The sequence below is a fragment of the Agelaius phoeniceus genome, chromosome 27 (assembly GCF_051311805.1).
Source record: "Agelaius phoeniceus isolate bAgePho1 chromosome 27, bAgePho1.hap1, whole genome shotgun sequence".
Taxonomy (NCBI): Eukaryota; Metazoa; Chordata; class Aves; order Passeriformes; family Icteridae; genus Agelaius; species Agelaius phoeniceus.
In genome coordinates, this window is record NC_135291.1 from 4,128,455 (window position 1) to 4,148,699 (window position 20,245).

Here is a 20,245-nt window from a genome sequence, read left to right on the forward strand (position 1 = left end):
TCTTCTGTGTTGAATATTCTGATTCTCACTAGCCAATCTAGTACAAGATGCACGTCCTATAGCATTTACATACAGCCTATAAGAATCATTACATTACCACACTGTGTTACATTTTAAACCGTAAAAACTCCTCTTTGGACCCCTTCTGCCAAGCTGGCAGGATCTGCTCTGACCCTTGGATCTGTCTGCAAGCAGTGGGAATTGTTCCATCAAAAGGGGATTACCTTCAGCCAGCCACACCACTGTTTTCCAGTTGTTCAGTAACTGAGGTATCTCAAAGCTTGCTTTGATTTCAATCTTGCTTATAGTTTCTATATTGTCAAAATCTTTTGCCAGACAATCATATTTATAAGGCTTTCCTGTTTCATCTTCCCCAACACTTGGGCATTTTTTTATTTCTCAATCCACCTGTGTTGTCCAATCCCAAATGCTCTTGAGCATATCCTCAATCCAGCAGAATTTTGCTTTACCCTGAATGCTCTTGGAATATTAATCCCTCAGCCCAGCAGGTTTTTAGGAGCCCCTTTTGTCCCATTTGCTAGTGGATTGGGCTAGGAAACTCCTCTGCTCCCTTCCTCCGAGGGGTCCAGCCCCTCTCTGAGACCCAGTCCCAGTTACCCCGGGGGATTCTCTCACTCCTTTTAACATTCACTTTGTCTCTTTACTGGCCACTTGTGACTGTGGTCACAAGGGTTTTCAGGATGAAGAAGAGACGAGAATGTTGACTCCATGATCAGAAGGCTTGATTTATTATTTTATGATATATGTTACATTAGACTATACTAAAAAGCAATAGAAAGGAAAAGGTTTCTTGAGAAGCTAGCTAAGCTAAGAATAGAAAAGAACGAATAACAAAGATCTGTGTCTCAGACAGAGAGCAAGAGCCAGCTCTGCCATGAGTGGTCAAGAAATCCAAACACCCACAGGAGACCAATCACGGGTCCACCTGTTGCATTCCACAGCAGCAGATAACCATTGTATACTTTGGTTACTGAAACTGCAGCTTCTCACAAGGAAAAATCCTAAGAAAGGATTTTTCATGAAAGTTGTCTGCGACAGCCACTTACCGCGGAAAGTCAGAAACGCAGCATGGGAGACTCCAGCACTCACTTGGCAGGTCTGGCACAACCAGCCCGCCTCTCATTCACTCACATTCATCCCCCCTGAGAAATACTTACCAATCCCTTTTCCTTCCCATGTTCTTCGTGTACATTAATACTCTTAGGGGGCCAATTGCTGTGGTTGTAGGGAGCCTTTTTCCCTTGTCTTTGTTTTATTGTCTCCTTTTGTCCACCATAACCTGCGTCTGTCGGTCACCCCAGGGCAAACAGAGCGAGGCTGCTGAAGAGGGCAGGGGGCACCTTCCCCACTCTGACTCTCCTAAAGCACCGGCAGTGAGGTGTTGGTAACCATCCTCTGCTACCAAATTGTGAAAAACGCCAATCACTTGTTTTTAAAATTTTAAAAGTTTAATAGTAATAAAATAATTATCATAATAGTAATACTATTAGAGTAATAAAAATTTGGACAATTTGAATTAGGACAATATGAGACAACAAATACAAAGTGTTATGGAGTCCGGGTACCTTTTTCTGGGCAGCACAAGCCCTAAAAAGGACACCTGTTAACAAAGGATTAACCCTTAAAAACAATAGCCTGTTGCATATTCGTACACTTCATACATGATGCATAAATTCCATTCAAACATGGGATTCTGGTCAGTGCCACCTTCTTCCTCTGAATCCTAACAGCGCCTTTGAGGCGGGAAGAAGTTCATTTCTTCTGATAAGAGGGCAATAAATTCTTTTTCTCTGAATGATTTAGGTGTCCTGGGGCTGCTATCTCGCTGCAAGTCCTTTCTTTAAAGAAAGTCTCTTACCAAGCATAGTTTCTATTTTAATATTTTGTAATAACTAAAAACTGTATTTAACCCACTTCTTAAGAGAATTAATACAGCATTAGTTTCTAACACAAGATGTATAATATTCATTTTCATATTTGCGAAAACCCAATCACAAAATATGCACTTTTCACAATTATAATCCCACTTACTTCCAGTCTCTCCCAGTATTGTCCCAGCTGCCGCCAGCATGGTTCCAGTTGCTTCCTCAATCAACTCAGTGAGTCCCAGTATGATGCCATTTGCTCCCAGTTGCTCCCAGTCAGGCCCAGTATGGGGGATGCTGTGCAGGGTGTGCTCGCTGTGACACTCAGTCACTCCCAGTATTAGTCCAGTCACTCCCGGTATGATCCAGAGATGAGCCCAGTGTGCTCCCAGTCTCTGCCAGAATAAACCAGTTTTGCGCTACATGGTTCCAGTTGCTCTCTTTCACCCCCACTTTCCTTCCAGTCGCTCCCAGTATATCCCAGTGTACCCCAGTTATCTCTAGCATCTTTCCAGTTCCTTCCAGTATGATCCCATTTGCTCACAAGCACTCCCAGTCAGCCTCAGTGTAGTGGCACTCACTGCCAGTATGATCCCAGTCACCTCCAGCCATGATCCCAGTTCATCCCCGTGTAAGCCCAGCAGTTTCCAATCACCCCCAGTATGCACCCAGTTCCTTTCAGTTGGTCCTAGTATGTTCCCAGTTGCTCACAGTGACTCCCAGTCACTTCCAGTATATCCCATTTGCCCCTAACATGGTCTCAGTTGCCCCCTGCAGGCTCCTACTCACTCCCAGTACAATCCCAGTATGATCCCAGTATGATCCCACTCTCCATTAGTGCAATCACAGTGTGCCCTGGCAGGGCAGTATGATCCCAGTATGATGTCAGTACAAGCCCAGTACAGTCCCAGTCACTCCCAGTATGATCCCAGTATGATGTCAGTACAAGCCCAGTACAGCCCCAGTCACTCCCAGTACGGTCCCAGTGCAGCCCAGTCCCTGGCAGTGCTGCCACTGCTGGGATCCCCCAGCCCTGTGTGCGTTCCCCCCTGGCGGATGTGCCGGGAGGAGCCCCAAGGGCTGGCAGTGGCCAGGCAGGGTCCCCAGCAAGGCCCAGTTTGGATGTGCAGCCCCCAGTTTGCCCAGTTTGCCTCTCCTTTGGCCCGGGCCGGGTTCCCCCCGCCCGCAGCGGCTGGGAGCAGCTGAGAGCCCCGCGCTGCCCATCCCGACCCGTCCCGGCTCCATCCCCGCTCCTGCCGCGGACTGCGAGGGCTGCGGGAACGGGGCACCGAGGGTGTGGCTGCTGCTGGGGGAGGAGGAAGGAGGGAAGGGCAGGGATGAAGGGGGAAAAGGAGGTGGGGCTAGGGGGGAGGAGCAGGCGGAGGAGGGATGGAAGAGGAGGGACAAAAGCGGATCAAGGCTGAACTGAGGGAACCACGCCTTCGATCCCTGCCTGAATTCGCAGCCCCCACCTGTGGGATCATCGCCCCCCCCATGGCTCCGGTGAGCGGGGAGGGGGAGCTCGGCCCAGATATCCAGAGGGTCCCTGGGTTGGGTTTTTGGGGGGATTTTGGAGAATGAAGAAGTCCAAGGCTGAGCGGAAAAGGCCCCTTGGGGGGACATCGGGGGGTGGCGGTGGCGGCTGCCAGCAGAGGCAGCCTGGAGGAGCAGAGCCCTGTGTCCCCCAGGAGCCCAAAGTGGGGAGGCCAGAGAGGGGGGAGCGCCGCCATTGGCGGGAGCCTCAAGAGCCTGGAGAGGGGCAGGGGGGACTCCTTGGAGCCGCTGCAGCCCAGAGCAGAGAATGAGGGGAGAAGGGAGCCCGGGAGCCCAAATAGCCCCGGCATCCCGAAATGGGGAGAGCGAAGCGGGGGGAGCTTTTGGGATTGCTGGGACTGCCAGCAGCCTGGGCAGGGCGGGCACCGAGGAGAATGGGGATCCCCAATCCAAGCGTAACCCCCAGTAGCTGGGACAGGGTGGAACCCCCGAACACCAGAGGGGAGGGACCAGGGACAGGGAACTCCTGGGTGGCTTTTTCAGGGCTGAATCTTGGTGTTTGGGAGGTTTTTCTGGAGCCCAGATGGCCGCTGACTTGTAGAGATGGACTCGGGCAGAGGAACCATCAAACTCAACGTGCTCATCCCTTGTTTTCCCCAAACCAGGATTTCCCCTTGCCAACACTTGGGAGGCTGCGAGGAAGAGGAAGATGCCCTGGGTCACTGAGGCAGGTGAGGGGGAAATCAGTGTCTGTTGAATGCTTAAAATCACAGGGTTTTGGAAAAGCTTCAAAAGACAAGCCTCAGAGACAGTAGAACTGATTAGAGCTTTGCAGTAACCGTAAGATTGGTCAGCAGAAAAGTTATATAAGTAGAAAGTAGGGAGAAATAGAACAATGGTCTGTGCATTAACACTTATCTAGAATAACTCCCTAACCTGCAGAAAAGTGTATCTAGAAAGATATTAGGAAGTTCCAAGCTTAATAATGGAGCTCTGTGCATTGTGTTTTAAGGCTTACAAGCAGGTATTGTATTTGAAATAAGGGAGCATTGTTTTAACCGTCAATGTGCTTATAGTGCTTGGATAGAACTACTGTCAGTATGGCTTTGCTTTGCGTGATTGGTCAAAAACCTTTTAAAGTAAGTTTTAACATGAAGTTCTTTGTCTGCTACCTGTGATGTGAGCTACTGGCATCTTCCCATTGTCATAACCAAGTAATGAGACAGATGCTGGGAAATAAAACAGCTCAAGACACGTTCCTAGCAGTCCTGTCCTGTTTGTGATTTGTGCACAGCCCCGAGCTGGCGATGAGTGCCCCTTTCCCCTCTGTGCTGCTCCATCTCCCAGCCCAGCAGGGCCCCCGGCTGCAGCTCAGCCCTGGGGGGATCTCCTTGCCCTTGCCTGTGGCACGGAGGCAAATCCCATGCTGTCCTTGTCCTTCCTCCCCCAGAGCAGGAGCTGAGCATGGAGAGCAGGGAGGACAAATGCCCGCGGCAGAACCTGGTGGCAGAGGCCGTTTTGAGCGGCTCCACGGCGCAGGAAGCCAACGGGGAGGAAAAGCCCCGGAGCTGCCGCACGAGGAGGGGCTGCAAACGCAGATGGCGGGGATGTGAGGGGGAAAGAGCCAGCCTGGGCCGGGAAGGCGGCCGGAGATGGAGCCAGAGCTCAGAGCTGGTGCTCCATGAGCAGCTCCATGATGGGGAGAAGCCTCACACATGCGTGGAGATTGGGAAGAGCTTCAGGTGGAACTGCGACCTGATTGTGCACCAGAGGATCCACACTGGGGAACGGCCCTACGAGTGTGGGGAGTGTGGGAAGAGATTCAGACCAGGTCCCATCTCCTCCTGCACTATCGGATTCACACAGAGGAGAGGCCCTTCCAGTGCCCTGACTGTGGGAAGGGATTCAAGCACAACTCCACCCTCATCACCCACCAGCGCATCCACACAGGGGAGAGGCCCTACGAGTGTCCCCAGTGTGGGAAGAGCTTCTCCAGGAGCTCTCACTTGACCCAACACCAACGGAGGCACCGGTAAGGGAAGCCCTGGGAGTGCCCTGAGTGTGGGCAGAGCTTCGTGTGCTGCTCCAGCTCCATCCCCCACTGGAGGAGGCACTTTGGGCACAGCCCTGGTCACGCACATTCCCTGTGATCCATGTTGGGAACACACCTGGCTGCTTAGCCCTTTGGTTTGGCCTTAATTTTCCTCTGCTTCACCTTCATCCTTGAAAAACTCTCCAAACTGGGTTAGATGAAGGAAATTGATCGAATATATCTGCAGTTCCATAATTTCTCAGTTGTTTTAGAGGAAATTTAGGATTTGGGGACACGTTCTGTGTGGAATGCTGCTGTTGCTAAGAGGCAGGAATTTGATCTCATCCTTCTTGTGTTGCTAAGAACTCCTCCCCTGACCCAAACCCCAACTCCACCCTTGGGATACCCTATAAAAACCCCACCGCCCTGCCTTTGCCCTGTCTTTGGGGGGTAAGAAATGGATTCCCAGAGGATCAGCCATTTTCCCACTGGATTCCCAAAATTTCAGCTTTTCTTCTCCTTCTCCTTCTCCTTCTCCTTCTCCTTCTCATTCTCCTTCTCCTTCTTCTTCTTCTTCTTCTTTTCTTCTTCTTCTTCTTCGTCTTCTAAGGGAGGAGGTTTACATTTTCCATTTCAGTAGAGGCTCCTGAAATGGGGAGACACTCCCAAAGACGGGACATGTAAAATAGTTCCTGAAAGATGTAAATGAGTTTGTCGATATGCATGAGGGTCTATGAATATGCAACAGACTGATGGAATTAAAACCAGATTAATTAAGGGGTGTCCCCGGAAATAACTCGGAGGTCTCAGTGGCCATAACAACCTTTGCTGGATGGTCCTTGTCTCCCATGACATCAGCCTGTTGCATATTCATAGACTTTTTGCATATCCATAAACTACTTTACATATTCCAGGAGCAAAATTGGCTTCATCCTGTTTGGGGGTCCCACCCCCCTTCCAGCTCAATTTAGGGTGTCCCATCCCCTTCTCAGCTCAATTTGGGGGTCCCACCCCCCTCTTTTCCCCTCTCTCCTTCCCCTTTCCAATCGTTCCCCCAGTCCCCTCCCCTGTGTTTGGTTTTGGGGGCTCCAGGCCCCTCCTGCTCCGTTTTGGGGTCCCGACCCCGTTTTGGATTAATTTGGGGCCCCCAGCCCATCCTCAGGGTCACCTTCCCCCGGTCCCCAAATTCCGCTCCTCGCAACTGATGAGTCATCAGCGAGACACGCTCTGATTGGCTGGAAATTACCCCGCGCAGTCTCTGATTATTGAACGCAGTGAGAGGCCTTGACTGTGCCTGGCAACTGATGAGTCAGAGTCGGGCCGGGCGCTGATTGGCTGAAAATCGCTGAGCGGGGCCAGTGCTCTGAGTTTCTGCCCAGCAACTGGATTGTCATCAGTACTGCGCGTTCTGATTGGTCGGGATCTGTCATGGCGTGGGGACGGGAGGAACTGGGCTTACTTGGGGTTTATTTGGGTTTATTTAGGATTTGTTTGGGGTTTATTTATGGTATTTATGGACTATTTGGGGTTTATCTTGGGTTTTACTTGGTTTATTTCTATTTATTTGGGGTTCTTTGGAATTATTTGGGGTTATTTGGGTTAATTTGGGCTTATTTGGAATTATTTGGGGTTCTTGGGGTTTATGTTGGTGTATATGTTTTTTTTTTAGGTGTACTTGAAATCATTTGGGGGTTTTTATTTTAATTTGAGGGGAGTTTTTTTTGTTTGTTTTTTGGGGTTATTTGGATTTGTTTAGGGTTATTTGGCAGACTTTTAGGTATTGTTTGGGTTTTTTTAGGGTTATTTGGGGTTTATTTCGAGTGTTTCGGGGTTCTTTGGGTTATTTGGGGTCATGTGGCGTCAAAAAATCAGGGAATGTTTCTCCTTCAAAAAACGGGAATTTTTCCTTAATAATCTGAGAGGTTTTCCCCAGAAAACCGGGAATGTTCTCTTAAAAATCCTGGACTTTTCCCAGCCAATAGCGGACGCCCCGCCCCAAACCATCCAATCACCTCCCCTCAGGAACACCGGCCTCCCCGTGCGCCAATCCAACCAATCACCACACACCTCCCGTCAGATACGCCCGCCTCTGATGTGCCGAACCAACCAATCACCGCAGGTCTCCCCTCAGCAATGCCCGCCTCTCTCGAGCTGAACTAACCAATCATCGCGCACCTCTCCTCAGCAAAGCCCGCCTCTCCCGCCCCTCTCCTGTCAATCACCACGCCCTCTATGAAAACAACCAATCACCGGGCGTCTTTCCATTGCAACTCCTGCCCTCCCCGCGCCGCTCCAGCCAATCAGAGCCGAGCCTGAAGCGGCGCCCCCTGACCCCGGGGGCGGGCATGGAGCGGGCGCCCCCCTTCCACCTCCTCCGCCCCCCGGGACCCCCTCGGGGACCCCCAGGAGCCGCCCCGGGCTCGGGCGGGTCCTGCGGGAGGCGCTGGAGAGAGCAGGGGAGGTGCTGGGAGAGGACGGGGGGCTCCGGGAGCTGCTGAGGAGGCGCAGGAACAGGTGAGGGGTCCTGGAGGGGTCGTAAGGGGAATTTGGGGAGGGGTCTTGAGGACGTTTGGAGGGATTTGGGGAGGGTCTGGGGGGAACTTGAGGGGGTTTTAGCGGGGTCTGGAGGTGCTGGGGGGGCTTTGGGGGGGAATTTGGGGAGGGTTCTTCGGGGGGTGTCACGATCTGTCCTAACAGACGGGTTTCGTGATGGTTTGTGGATTTGATCTCAGGGTGCAAAAAGAACCAACACGGTACAAGGGGGTTTGCAATGATAATCGAAACAAATGCACCTTTATTGAATGACCACTGCAAAATGTGAGAGAGGGATTAAGGGAGAGAAAAAGATAGAGGAAGAGAGAGACAAAAGAGAGAGAGAGAGAAAGAGGGGGATAGAGCTACCAAACATAGAGATGAAGTCCTTTGGTCCAGTCCAGTCGAGGATCCGCCTGTTATGTCGGGGAGATCTTGAAATCTCTGGCTAACTCAGAGGTTTTTATTATGATAACTCTATTGGAAATTGTGAGGGAGGGGGGAAAACAGATACAATAAAGAATAGATGTAACAGGTAGTCCATGTTCTCAGCAGTAAACGAGAGCCATTGTCTTCTTGGTCCAGCGGTCACAACCTGCAGGCAAACATCTCGCTTTGGTCAGCTTGCCTCCCCCACACACCTGCCCCGGGCTGGGGGTTTCAGTCCCAGTCCTTGGAAGGAGCAGAGGGGCCTTTTCACATGGGGGTTTCATGTCTCGGTCTTTGATGGAGAGGCTCCTTACATCTCAGTCTGTCTGTCACAGTGGTTGTAAAACAGGTGAGGGTCTTCTGTGGGGGACCACCCAGAACTCAGGAGAATCCAGCCAGGCCGAGAGGTGGGACAGCTCCCAAGGCTGTTGTTGCAAAAAGGGCACGGTGCTTCCTTCTTCTTCTCATTGGGCTCAGTGTAGCATACAGCAAACAACACCTGTGAAAACAATAACCTAACATTGTGCTCTCAGGTCTCGAAGCCTTTGGCTTGTGTAACTTTCTCCTACAAAGCCCGAGATTTTCAGTGGTCCCCAGTGACGATCGTGAGGCAGATGAGGGATATTTCAGACAGACTCTTACACGACCCTGTGACTCACAATTGTCTTGAAGGGATCGTCATCAGCAGGGCTCTGGAGTGTCGCTGATAGGTCTTCATGACTCGCTGTACGTTGGTAGTAGAACCCGGAAAAATAGGGACAGCATGACAGAGAGAGAGAGAGAGAAAGGAGGAAAAGAAAGGATAGGAAGAAGAGGGAAAAAAAAAGAGAGACAATAAACAAACATAATTAATATTGATCACAACAGTATCAATTTTATAACTATTTTCAAATGGTTAATTAATTAAAATAGTATTATTTTTATAACCATTCTCAAATGGTCAAAACAAATCACAAATATCAAAAGCAAAAGCAATAAACAAATCATAATATAAGCACTAACTTTAAAATGATTTTCTAAACCAATTCACTAAAAATCAAAAGTAATTCCCACAAAATCATAAATGGAAATTAGGATTATTCCAAAACACATATGCTTCATTCATAATTGCCTTGTGTCAAAGTCTTGGGGATGTTCACAGTGCATGGGACATCAGCCAAGTTGTTTGCATTAACTATAGACGTCAATCTTGTCAGCTGTTTCATGCTCCAATTCATAACGAATGGGACTGCTGATAAAATAAAACCAAACAGATTTGGTATCAAAAGGATAACAATGGGATGACACAGACTGCTCAGGACACCCGTGGCAGTAGGAGACCACCTAAAAGAGTATCCCACCACCTGTGCTCGGCATCTTTCTCCACCCTTTCCATGACACGGGGTATCTGTCTCACATTGTGATGAACAGTCACCAGGGCTTTCTGTGCGTTTTTCTCAATCTTCTCAAGGATTTCAACTAAGTCTCGATGGAGCAGCAGTTGTCTTACCAAAGTGAGATCCATCCCAATAGGAGTAGGCATCAGTTTGTGAATCAGTGTGTAGTTGGATTGCAATAGGTAGTGAGAGGTAACTGGAGCTTCATAAAAGAAATCACATCCTGTAATCTTGGTAAAGTTACAAGCACAAAAATTTGAATAATTTTTAGTATCTACTACAACATTCTCTACAAATACAAAATCACAAGCAGGTCTGAAGCATGCACATCTATTGCCTATATATATAAGGACTGTTTCAGAAGTCTCATTAGGATGAATTTCAAAATGACAGATATTTTGCTCTGTGTCTAAACAAATGTCTTGAGCTATGATTGCATTGCTTTCACAGATGAACCCTTGTTGTTCTCGGACAAGACAAGATTCTAAATTAACATTTTGCCATTTCTCACCAATTTGACGGGCCCATTCCCAATGCTCATAAGGATAGAGAACAGCTCCATCATTATTCAGCCCTAATGCAATCATAGGAAATATCAAATGCACTGAGGCATTACGTATGGTTAACACAAAAGCCATGGCTATGTTTGTAATGGGATTGTAAGTAAAATTCACCAGGTTCCACCAGGATTGGAATTCTCTTTCAAAATCAGTGGCACTGTCCCAAATTATTTTCCCAATTTCAGTAGGAAAAGTGCCTTCTTCACCTTCTCTTATCATTGAGGCAGCAACTGACTGCATCCACAATTGTGCCTGGATACAGCTGAGAGCCAAAGAAATGTTGTTTTGTGTAGCACCGAGTGCATCAATTACCAATTTGTGGTCATTTACATTTACCTTTTCCCAATTTGGCAAAATGTTTGATAGCAGCCACTGGTGTGTTCCTAAAGCCAATGACTGCAGTGGTTGTTGTAATTTGGTCAAATCTCTAGTTGTAGCAGCCAATTTTATTCATTAATACTTCTGAATCAATACTCTTTAGAATTCCCAATCCTGTTCCCACAACACCGGTTATGTCTCTTAGCGTCCGTCTTTTAAAAGAGTTCCGCTTTTGCAACCAGGTCATCCAACCCTCAAAGGAAGTTTGCAAAAAAGGTGAACAGGCCGGCTGAATTTCTGAGACATTACTTTGCATCAGCAATTTGACTTGTTTAAGAGAACCATGCTGGATTGAACAGTATTTGTTGTTGTCCTGTTTTCCTAATTATATCTGGTCCATTTTCAAAAATTCTTGGGCTAAGCATAAGCGGTAGTTGGGCTGGAGTGGTGGTGGTGTAAATTGTAACCAGTTGGGCTATAGCATTTACTATAAACTTAAAATGTAGGCCCTACAGGCCTACATTTTTTGGACCAAAGACAAACCACTTCTATGGTTTGTGCCAATGTAAAATTGTGCCAACAATCCTGTAAGCTTGGGTGCGTACAAACCTTTTCATGCTTATTTGTTTGATCTGTCAAAACACCGATTGAGGTTGCGTTTCTATGGGTAGTTCCGTTAATCATTCGGATCCTATACTAATTTTTTTCCCCACTATCCCTTGAAGCTGCCAGGCTTTTTGGTTTTCCCATTCCTGCCTAGTGTATATCTGATTTTCATGCATAATGACAGTTGATAGGTTTAAATCCCTCACGTTTCCCATGGATCTGGAAAAATGAACAAAAGCCTGGGACCAAGGCCATTCAGTATCAAGCTGACTAAGGGTGCTCTCAGTCCTTTCTACCCACTGGGGTGTGACTACTGTACTCAGTGTGGACTTTGTTATAGCATTTATCTTAAGTTTGTAAACTAGGCCTTTTAAACTTTATGGATTTGTCAAGTTATTTTGCCAACGGCATGTCACATAAGTTGGTTTAGCTAAAGTAAAATTATGCCAGCAAGCAGTAGATTTATTTCTACAATCCTTTGTAATTGCATTGTTGGTTCTGGGGCCTAAAGTGTAGTTACCAACGTACTCCTGCCGGCAGCACAGAGTGAGGGGAATTTGTTTGGTACACTCCCACTTTGTCGTAGGACACAGTTCTGTTGTAGGGATGTGCAAATAGTTTTTTCCATCTGGTTCTAAAAAATTTCCAGCACCTGCAATGGAGGTGGCTTTCTCATAGAGAGATCATTCCACTTTTCTGCACGCTACCACAATCGACTCACCAATTGTTCCAGTTAGGGCTCTAGTCCAGTCCTTCTGATCCCATCCCCACTCACTTGGGCGATATATCTCAGAGTCATGCAGCACTATAGGCTCTAGGTTCAGGTGGTGACCCTTGGGATATGATCCTAGAACATTAGTGTGATGGATGGTAGCTTCAGACCACGACCACTCAGCAGGATTCTGTCCACGGAATTGTGGTAGGATGCAGAAAAGTATCACCAGTGTTATCATGGTTCAGATGATCCTCATGTCCCTCAGGGTTCTTCCGTAAAAGTAAACACAACAGAATCCTGCCACTAAGGGACAGAAAAAGTTAGAATGATGGAATTATCCAGTGTGTATTTATCCGATGCTCTCTCCCTAGAGCATCAGAGGCTACCCATGCATGTTTATTCAGAGGGGTTTTTAGCACTAGTGGTAGTTCCCCTACAGTAGGGAGGTCCACCAGAACAGGTTGTCCAGGGTAATATGCTGGAATCTTGAAATCATCTGGTCTCCCTAGAGAGGCAATTATGCTTGGAGCTATGGGGCAAAAAACAGTGATTTTGGGACACCCATTTACCCCCCCATCTGTCATTCACACTTTTCACAGCTTCCCATAACCGAACATCCCAATTTCCCTCCTCTGGTTTCAAAAGTCATTCCAAAAGACCATTGGTCCTTTCCACGATCCCGTTAGCTTGAGGGTAGTAAGGGGTATGAAAAGTCCATTTAATTCCTTCATTTTTTGCCAAATCCTGTACAATTCTAGCAGTGAAGTGGGACCCATTATCAGATTGAATTTCCTGTGGTTTTGGGAAAATTCCAAACCATCCCTGCGATGCTTTAACAGTATTATCTCCTGTAGCTCTTTTAAAAGCATTGGCCTGGACCATCCCAGATACAATATCTACTCCTACTAGCACAAAGTGTTTAACTCCTGACTTCTTAAAGGGTCCAATATAGTCTACCTGCCACGCGTCCCATAAGCCTTTACCCTTTCTGAAATGCAGAGGGTCATCTTCCAAAGGATGTCTCTCCAGTCTCCAGTCTGCGATTGCTCACAGGTTGATACGCATGTTTTACACCTTTCCTTGGTGACAGGCCAATGCTGGGCAAGAGCTTCCTTGTACAAATCTTTCACACCTGTGTGCTGTCTTTTTACATGCAGCCATTCTAATAGTTGATCCCAGTCCTCTGTAATTTGTTCTTTTTCAGGGGACTTAGTCTTGCTAAACCAACAGCTTTATTGTTCCACTCTCCTGCTGGATTTCCATCTGTCTGGTGAAAGGCTGCCCACCCTAACAAAATTTCCTTGGCTTGCGATGTTCAAAATTTCTTGCCACTTTTCCTTTTGCCATACTGGAATTCTGTTACCTTCCCAATCATTTTGCTGCCAAAAAGGAAGCCACTCAGTACATCCTTTATACACAGCATAGGAGTCCGTGTAGATGCAGACAGGAGAGGTATTCTGTAGCTCATGTTGGAAAGCACTCCAAACAGCTCTCAGCTCCCCAGCCTGAGCACTGCCTTCTCCCTCGGTAATGATTCGTTCACCAGAGGAAATGTGGAGGGCTGCTGCCCTGTATCTCCACACCTTCCCCTCCTGTTTAGCAGAGGCATCAGGGAACCAAGAATTTGCTGATCGTTTGGGGGAGAAAGGAGGGGATACTTTAATTACAGAGGCAGGTTTGTCATGGCTGCTGCCCAAGTTCTCAGTTTCTTGGATCGCTAAATTTTTTACAGCGTTTTCTGTTATTGAGAGAATGTTACAGTAATGTTCAATCTGAGCATACCAGTTTGTAACTGAGGCACTTTGGGCCACTGTGTTGGGGACGGGGAGGGAGGTCCCAGTAGTGACTGTCTTAATAACTTTGAAAGGGCCTCTCAAGGCAACTGGTTGTTGTCATGCATTTTTTTCCACTTCTATGAAAGCTAAGCTAACCACAAACAATCCTTTTTCCCAGGTAGTGTATCTTTTCTCAGCATCTTTAAAACCACAGGAATAGAAACCAACAGGACTTGTTGGACCCTCAGGACCCTGCTGCCAAATGTGTACTGACAGCCCTGAGGAGCCAAATCCCCATTCCAGCTGAAAGGGATCTGTGGGATGGACAGGGTCCAGTGCTTGGTGAGCTGTTGCTTCAAAAATCAGCAACTGCAATGCTTCCTCCTGAGAAGGAGTCCAATCCCATTTCACCCCGTTTGCTCAGCAAGTCATGAAGGGGCCTGGCAATTATTGAAAGATCTGGAATATGTTTTCTCCAGAGCACTAATAATCCTAGAGCTTGCTGGAGATCTTTCCTGGATTCAGGCATTTTGATCTGATCTAAAGAGGTTAGGATATCAGGTGGAATACATGTCATACCTCCTTTCCAGCAAATTCCCAAAAACTTCACTTCCTGAGAAGACTTCTGAATTTTCTCTGGGGGCATCTGCAAATCAAGACTTTCTAAGTGAGAGATTATTTTCTGCTGATGTTTCCCTACTACCTCTATTTCACACACACACACCCCCCCAGAATGTCACCAATGTATTGATAAACAGCTACAGGATCAGGTTTGGGTGTTTTTTCTAATTCCTGGGCTAAAGTAGGGTGGGCCAAAGTGGGGGAGTGTTTGTAGCCTTGGGGAAGCCTAGTGAAAGTGTATTGCTGTCCTTTCCATGTGAAGGAAAAACGGTCCATATCTTCTGGCTGTATGGGTATCATAAAAAACATGTCTTTGACATCTATAGTTGCCATGACTGAGTGAACTTTTTCTTGAATTGATGTCATTAATTCAGCCAAATTTGGGACTGCTGCTGTAAGAGGGTCTGTGTTGGCATTAAGCCTGCAGAAGTCTACTGTCAGCCTCCACTTCTCATTGGGTTTCCAAACTGGCCACACTGGCAAGTTGAAAAGAGAATGGGTATTGACTATTACTCCTTGGTCTCACAAGTCCTGTATAACCAGTTGATGCCCTCTTTGGCACCAGAAGGTAGAGGGTATTGTTTTACATGAGTAATTTTGCTAGACAGTGAGGAGGATGCAGCTTGGAGCAGTCTAATGTTAAGACGTGGCACGCCAAATGACCACAGGAATCCCTCAGAATCTTCCCACTGCCTCCCAGCAATAACATCCATCCCTAATAAATTGTTTGGAATATCCCCAATTTTGACAACTAATTGATTCTCCTCTCCATGGAGTGTGAGTTTTACTAAGGCCACATTCATAGATTCTGTAGTTCCTAGGGCATTTAAAACATAACATGGTTTCTTTGTTGGAACAATTCTACACTTCTGGGCATCCTTTTTGTTAGTGCAGAGATTTGTGCCCCAGTGTCAATCAGAAAGGTTACAAGTGCCTGTTTGAGGCCTGTGATAGCTGTGATCAATATATCTCCTGATTTATGTTTAGTGAGCATTCTCAGATCCATCCATGCTCCAGCCCTTCGCTCACCTATAAGGGATGGAGAGCCTAGTTTCTCTGGTTCTCTGTTTGCTTTGGCTCACATCCTAAATTCTGAGGGAGAGGCTGGGAGAGGGTTTCTTTTGGCTCACTGGCTGGATTCTGAGAAGGGAGGGGTGCACTGGGTTGAACTGAAAAATTCGGTTTCTGATAGTGCCAATTCGTTATTATTTTCTGTAATTTATCAAGGGGCAAACCATCCATCACCTCTCTGGGGACCCCCCTTTTAACTTCCAACAACCACCAATGGTGGTGGTTAGAGATCTGTTTTCCCTTCCCTAAATTTTCACCGTGAGGAGCCGTGATAAACCAAACACCGTTTGTTTTTTCAGATTTCTCCTCCAGGGTTTTTACAGGTCCATATCATCTACTGTAATTAATCAAATCTACTGCAACCTCGCTCCATGCCCAACCTTTATGGCTACTGGCAGGTGAATCAGATTGAGAAGCTGGGGGCTGTGAGGGGATGGAGTATGGAGTGAAACCAGGATCAGTAGATTCAGTTTGGTCAGTGGGGTTACCAAGGAATCTATCTAGTCTCTCTATGGGACCCAAGGCCATTATGGTTTTCTGTAAAGTAATTGCTGTAGGTTTAGGAAGCCCTCAAATTAAAGGAGTCATAATTTCAGGCTTTACAGGTAATTGCATTGGTGACTGAAAACCAGGAATCAACTTTTTTCATGAATCATTTGCAGGCAGGTGGCTTTGTGGGCGCCTTCCAAAAGCTGGTCGGGGGCACTGACTATAGCTAAAGGGTCTCCCCTTTCCAAAGGATTAATTCCCCTGGCCCAGAAAGGCACACATTGTGTCAGGGACCACGTGTCACGCTTATCTCCTGTTGTTAGGAAAACTCCATGTCCCCAGTACCCACTGGCCTCCTGTTCAGTTAATTTAATTTGATCTCCACCAGTGAGGGACACTTGGAAGACATATTCTATCTCCGATTCTTGTGGGAGGCGCCCAAATTCTTTCTTCAGCTTAGTCAATTTGGTAGTGCGGAATGGTATTTGTTTAGTTGTGATATGTGGTTCAAAATCTTCATCATTAATATAGTTATATTCTGTTTTAACCAAGGGTGGTCTCAAATGAGGGCAGCAGTTTTCTCCACAGTTTTTTTACTGCCTCTAGTTCCTTATGGGGATAAATCTGTTTAATGTGAGGAGTGTCTTTTCCTCTGCCTGTGTTGAGGAATCAGCATTCAGTGAATTCTTAACATGTTCCTCTCTAAGGGCAGCTTGTAACAGATGGATCTCATTCCTTTCTTCATTTAATTTTTTTTCCAAATTTCAACTAGGTTTTGAAGGGAGTCCATTATAGCTTTTTCCTCACTTCTTCACTTTAAGAGAGTTTTTATAGCTGCTGTGAGACAAGCTCCCAAAACTGAGCAGAGAATAGTTTTATTTTTGCCCAGTTTAAATTTTGTTTCATGTTGTAAAGAACATACTCTATCAATAACATTTTCCAAATTAAATCAGTTACTTTGTGCCCGTTCTTCTCCTCCGGGAGAAGGTTTGGCATTGTGTTTGGCTAGTAGAGCATAAAATTCAGCTTCAACTTTTGCGCTGAGGTTTTCCGTCATTTTGTGATGGGACCAAAACCATGACAGGGAGGTGTAGACTTAAGGCACACAACCACACAGCCTCTGCTGTGTTTCCCTTGCTTCCCTGGGTGGGTGAAGAGACTAAATGTGCCTGGGAGGTTCTACTCAGTTACTTCAAGTAGTCCCTTCACTTCCCAGACAGTCCAGATTCACACATACACAAAAACAGTTTCCCTTTTTGCACTAAGAGATCTTTTGTGAAATTCTGAAGACAGAACCCTCAATTGAGTATGGGGGTGCTTTTCACCTAGGCATGTGCAGTTTGTGGGAAATTTGAGTCACTCCCTTTCCTTTTTAGACAACTGCTCACCCCTTTCGGGGTATCGGGCTCGGTGCGGCTGGAGTGAAACATCCTTCCCCTGTTACAGACTACACACAACCCTGCAAACCCCTCTGTCTGTCAGAATCCTGTCCATGACGGCAATTTAATGTCACGATCCACTCGTACAAGTGGGGTTGTGATGGTTCATTAACTGATCTCAGAGTGCAAAAACAACATGGAGGGGATTTCAGTCTTGATCAAAACAAATGCACCTTTTATTGAGTGCCCACAGCAGAAGCAATAGAAGGATTAGAAAGGAGATAAAGGATAGAGGGAGAGAGAAGAAGACAGGGGTGGGAATAGCTACCAACGGAGAGACAAAATCCTCGTGGTCCAGCCAATAGATCCATCTTGTCACGTTGGGGAGAATCTCAAATTCTTTGCATAACTCAGGGGTTTTTTATAGTCATCCACCAAGGGGAGAACAGATAAAAGACAATGGAGAATAAGTCTATTGAAAATGTGTAAGACAGTCCATGTTCCAAAACAGGACAAATCAATCTCAGCGGTGAGCGAGACCCATTGTTTTCAGGATTGGTGTCTATGAGAAACCAGTCTTGGTGCAGCAAACACACCTGCAGGCAACACTTGGCAAACATCCCACTTCAGTCAGGCCTGCGCCCCTGTGTTAGAATTTTAAGGGTCTCAGTCTCAGTCCTTGGGAGGGGGCTTCCCTTACAGCGCTTGTGAGGCAGATGAGGGATCTTCTATGGGGGGATCACCAGAGGTACCCCAGAAAGTTCATCTGGCCAAGAGGTGGGGAAATTCATGGGCCATTGTGATGAGCAGGGATCGTGAAGCAGGTGTAAGTGTACAGAGCAAGCCGCTCCCTGTCAGCCCCTGCTCGAAGCAGTTGTAACGTGGGGGCACAGCAAGCACAGCTGCAAACAATCACTTGGCGAGCATCCACCCCAACCAGGCCAGAACTCCAGCCAGGGTCCTCAGGGTCTTCCTCTCTGTCCTTGTGACGGTCGTGAGGCAAATGAGGGAAACTTCAGACCATCTCTTACAGCAGTTTACTTTATCTCTTCCTCAACAATCCCCCCCTCTGGGAGATATCTTCTGTTATTGGGCCCTTGAGTGTCACTGCATGACTGATGAAAAATTCATCATCCCATTGTGAGATGCTCTGGCCAGAGGGAGGAGCCAAGCATTCCTACCTGGATATAATTTGACATTTGGAAGAAGAGAGACAGCCTTTTCCCACTGGATTCCCAGAGGAGCAGCTTTCTTTTCCACTGTATTCCCAGAGGAAGTCCAGGCCCATCTACGCCACCACTGGACCTTCAGAGAAAACTCCACCCTTCTACAGGATCACTGCTTCAACAGAACCCCACCTGTCACTGCAGGAGCACTGCAGCCACCATTTAATAGGACTGCTACCACCACTGTGACCCACAGGGTGTCAGGTCATATTCTGACTCTGCCAGTGGGGCTTTTTTGTTTGTACTATTGCATTTGTATTTTTAGTTTTCCTCGTAAATAACTGTTATTCTTATTCCCATATCTTTGCTCGAGAGCTTTTTAATTTCAAAATTATAATAATTCAGAGGGAGGGGGTTTACATTTTCCATTTCACAGGAAGCTCCTGCCTTCCTTAGCAGACATCTGTCTTCAAACCAAGACAGAATGCCATCCATATAATGTAGGATAATGGCATCTGGGAGAGTCCTTTGGATGGGAGATAGGACAAGGGCCATGTACCACTGGCATATATAGGGGAGTTTTTCTCACTTTGGGGGAGGACTCTCCGGTGGTACCGCTTCAGAGGTGCCTGTCTGTTCAGGGAGGGGATGGAAAAGGTGAATATGGGAGCATCTTGAGGATGGAGGGGGATGTTGAAAAAGCAGTCTTTGATATCAACGACCACCAGTCTCGAGTCACAAGGAAGCAAGGACGGAGAAGGAAGGCTGCAAGGGACCCATGTCCTCAATGACCTTGTTAATTTTACAAAGGTCATGGAGGAGTGTCCACCTGTCCTTGCCAGGTGTTTTGAGAACAAAGACAGGGGAGTTCCAAGGGCTGTTGGAAGGTACAATGTGGCCCTTGGAGAGCTGCTCCTCCACTAGAAGCTCGAGGGTATGTAATTTCTCTGTTGAGAGGGGCCACTGATCCACTCACGTTGGGGTGTCAGTCTTCCAGGTGATTGTGGGGTGGTGCACTCTGCAGTGGCCCCAAATAGAAATCCCGGGACAGAGGTGGAATATCAAGTCAAGCTCCCCACTGGGACAACAGGTCCCTGGCCCACAGGGTGGTGAGTGCCCTGACTACAAATGGCCTGATGGTGGCAGTTTGGCCCTCCAGTCCCTCTGTTGTGATAATACGCTCGCTCCTCATGGAGATGGCGGCTCCTCCAATCACTGAGGTGACTCCAGTGACAGGAATCAGCTCTGGGTTCAGGGGCCATTGAGGTTGTGTAATGATAGTAACGTTGGCCCCTGTGTCCACCATCCCTTGTAGGTAGATGTTATTACCTTTATTCAACTGACTGCACTTTATAAGGGGCTTGTCTTGGCCCATGATTTCAACCCAGCATGCCATTGGGTGCTCTGGGATATTGTCTATGCTTAATGGCAATAAAAAGGCTTGGGCGATCACAGTCTCTCTGTGCAGGAAGTGTGGTGGTTTTGTGCAGCAGAAAGTGACTGTGATTTCGTCACTTGGCCCAACAGTTTGTACTTCCACTATAATATGTATTTCATTTGGTCCATGAATACATTACCTATTACCAGCACATCCCTCAGGCCCTCTAGGGGTCCATATTTTCTGGTGGGAATACGATAGAAAGCAGAGTCATCAAATTGTATAGACAAAGCACTCACCAGCTGGTGTCACGTCCTGACCTGAACTTGCTGGAAAGCCTTGGTCACTCTGGTCTGTTGTTCGGAGTATGAAGAGCTCCGCGGGAATTTCCCCACGTATTGGACCTCCAGAATAGTGG

General features: G+C 47.2%; 1 protein-coding gene and 1 pseudogene across 1 annotated transcript in view; both read right to left on the reverse strand.

Annotated features, from left to right (window-relative positions):
- LOC143695917 (uncharacterized) overlaps positions 1 to 20,245 on the reverse strand; it is a gene marked incomplete at its 5' end in the record, with an annotated part of 127,841 nt that overhangs the window by 89,753 nt on the left and 17,843 nt on the right. The window lies entirely within an intron of this gene.
- On the reverse strand, positions 15,471 to 16,961 carry LOC143695843 (uncharacterized; annotated as a pseudogene).